We start from the raw sequence: 3,107 nt of genomic DNA on the forward strand, positions 1-3,107 counted from the left end.
AAAATTCATCCGACCGTGTTCAAACTTGGTGTGTTTCATCTTAAGATGTTTAAGATGCAAATTTATCGAAAGTTTTTTATTTTGTCGCACGCTGCTGCTATAGCGATGCATTGGTTGCCAAGTAAAGTGCTGCTTTGTTTTTTTTTATCTATACATGTGTGAAAACTCGTGAAACTTTGCACACACATCAGACTTGTCATTAACATGAATTTTTAGAGATTTCTTGTGCAATTTGCAATAAATCGCACCCTCTATACATTTTTTATGGAGCATTTCCGATTGGATGATTCAAGCGCGAAATAACTAAAGATGACTTGACTTGACCTAGATTTGTGAAAACTCAGAGGCATACCTATTATATTATTATTATTTTTTGTACCTTACAAGATTATCTCTTGTGCCACATTAAACCCCTTTGCAGGCCTGAGCCAAACCACGGTCCATACATTTGATACCACTGCTTTATTTCAATGGTCAAGTACTTCATAACCACACCTACTTATGCTTGTCCTTGCATATATAGTAGACAACAAAGAGCTCTTTCAACAAAAGACATTTCCATCTACAAAGTCATACAAGGTAAGCACTCTATAAATTCTGCAATCACTACACTTCTATTCCTAAATTATCACTTCAAATACCAACAATGGTTAATACAGCTACAAATTTCTTGTATGTTTATGAAGTATGATACTGTATTTATTTCTACTCCTTTGCTTTTCTACAGAACATGAACAAATCAACAAGCAAATTCTCTTTTGATAAAGACCCTCTAATCATCTCCATACGCAAAGATTGCCAACTTTTTTCCGTAAGTATACAATACATAAACTAAACAGCTTTCTCAATCATATACAGTATGCCATACATATATGTATTAAGTTCTCATTTATTAACAGGTTTGTTAAAGGCACCTTTAGTGTGTTTTTCTGTTTGTAATGTTTCTCCACGAGCACGTCTAGCCATTGATATCATGTAGAACACATATGCTAACCTTTTAGAGACAATTGAAGCTTACTTGCACAGTAGCCACTATCTTAACCACTTAATTCACATGTCTACTTGACAACTTATTACATGTAGTGAAATGGTACTTTGTGCGTCTTATGCTTTTTTCTGAACACTGCTTTTCAACTCTTTCCTTAAAACCAATACATGCGGCACTGTTATACTGTATAAATATATATGTCCGTGTGTATATATAACCATTTATGTACCTGTCGTATCCTTACTTTTATTCATCATTTCATCACACAATCCTAAAACATTGCTTTTTGACCCAGAGGATTCAACTATACCATTTTTGCGTGTCTTATTACTTACTAGCTATATTATTTATTAACGGGCAAAAACTATGAATATAAGATCACCGTCAAATATTACGTCTGTAATATCCATATACAGTGCATTACATAATATGCATTTGTATTAAGACACTACCATGCTAAAAATATGCACACGACTGTTCTGTAAACTACACCTAAGACAACCAAACTTCACAGATCTAACATGATTCTTCATTCTTTTTTGTTCTACAGATGTATCAAATGCTGCCACACAGACAGAAGAAGCCACTGAGGACATGCACGAAGACGATGATCACAATATAACAGGACAGGTTAACCCCCCTGAAGTTTTAGCCCGCAGGTCAAAGCGTCCTAGGACTAATTCATCCATGGAGGTTACATTATCCTAAGACAGACTATGTGCTAACCCAAACTCTTTGACCCCAAGGGATTCATCTGTCCCAGAAAACTTTTACACTAAAGAGTTTATCTGTCCTAGGGCGCTGTTAACCCCAGGTTAAAGTGTTATTTAATCTGTCCTGTTACAACAGCTATACATAAACAGCTGCATTCCTCTCCTGTTCCATCTCTCGCACTTCTTTCATCTCTTTTTCTCCTCTACTTATACCTATGCTTGCTCATGTGCTTTTTTCCCCTTTAGATGATGTCATTGGTTAGCCTGCTTCAAAGCTACATTTTTTCTTGAATAACTGTCACACATTTACTGTTTGCTGGACCCTACAAAACTGTCACAATACTTCACTATGTCATGAATACATATGTGTTGCACAGCGACACCACATTAAGAGTCATCAAAAAGCTTTTTATTTGATCACACACCATCTCTGTGCCATGCAATGTTTTCAAATAAACAGATGCTGGTTTTGAATATCAAACGAGCGACTTTTCATGAAACTTTGCACACACATCAGAAAGTCCACACTTTTGAATTTATTTTGGGAATTGTGCATCATTTTTGGCCTTTTACTGCACCTTTTTACACACAAGGCACGGCAAATGCATTTCTATTTTCCATGGTCCTTGTCTATTTAACAGTACCCCAACGTGCAAGTCCCCCGACTTGCATATACCCCAACGTGGCCCGGGTTGCGAGGGCCCTTTATAGCTGCTCGCAGCTCTAGTTATTATTCTTATTCTTATATTTTATTCCTCGCACTTTTTTGTCCAGTTTCTTCTTCCACATTTTTCACCCGATTCACTCCGTTCCAATTTCAAACGATTCCAAATATTCGCGCCTAGAGCGCTTCCATTTTTCTTATTCCCACGATTCACGTGTTACCCGCAATTCCCGATTTCGTACCCGATTTTTCCCCATGTATTCTTAATGGGAGATTCAAAATTTCACATTTCCTTCCACAGTTTTCATCCGATTCACTTCGTTCCAACTTCAATATGTTCCATCATGAGCTCTTCCAGCTTTTCAGTTCCAAAATTCACGCCTTACCCACAATTCACGATTTCGTACCCGAATATTTCCCACATTCTACATTTTTCATTTACTTCCACATTATTCATCCGATTGACTTCGTTCCAACTTCAATATATTCCAGCATTTCAAGCCATTAGCTCTTCCAGCTTTTCAGTTCCAAAATTCACGCCTTGCCCACAATTCCCGATTTTGTACCCGAATATTTCCCACATTCTACATTTTCCATTTACTTACACATTATTCATCCGATTGATGTCGTTCCAGCTTCAATATATTCCAGCAATTCAAGCCATGAGCTCTTCCAGCTTTTCAGTTCCAAAATTCACACCTTGCCCACAATTCCGGATTTCGTACCCGAATATTTCCCACAT

The 3,107-nt window shown here is 37.1% G+C and overlaps 1 long non-coding RNA gene across 1 annotated transcript; it reads left to right on the plus strand.

Annotated features, from left to right (window-relative positions):
• Positions 1–504: 504 nt before the first annotated feature.
• On the plus strand, positions 505–2,111 carry LOC144033653 (uncharacterized). The gene is made up of 3 exons (XR_013288031.1): positions 505–579; positions 728–811; positions 1,539–2,111. It is a non-coding gene; the product is annotated as an uncharacterized LOC144033653 (long non-coding RNA).
• Positions 2,112–3,107: the final 996 nt, after the last annotated feature.

This window comes from Festucalex cinctus, chromosome 1 (genome assembly GCF_051991245.1).
Source record: "Festucalex cinctus isolate MCC-2025b chromosome 1, RoL_Fcin_1.0, whole genome shotgun sequence".
NCBI classification, from domain to species: Eukaryota; Metazoa; Chordata; class Actinopteri; order Syngnathiformes; family Syngnathidae; genus Festucalex; species Festucalex cinctus.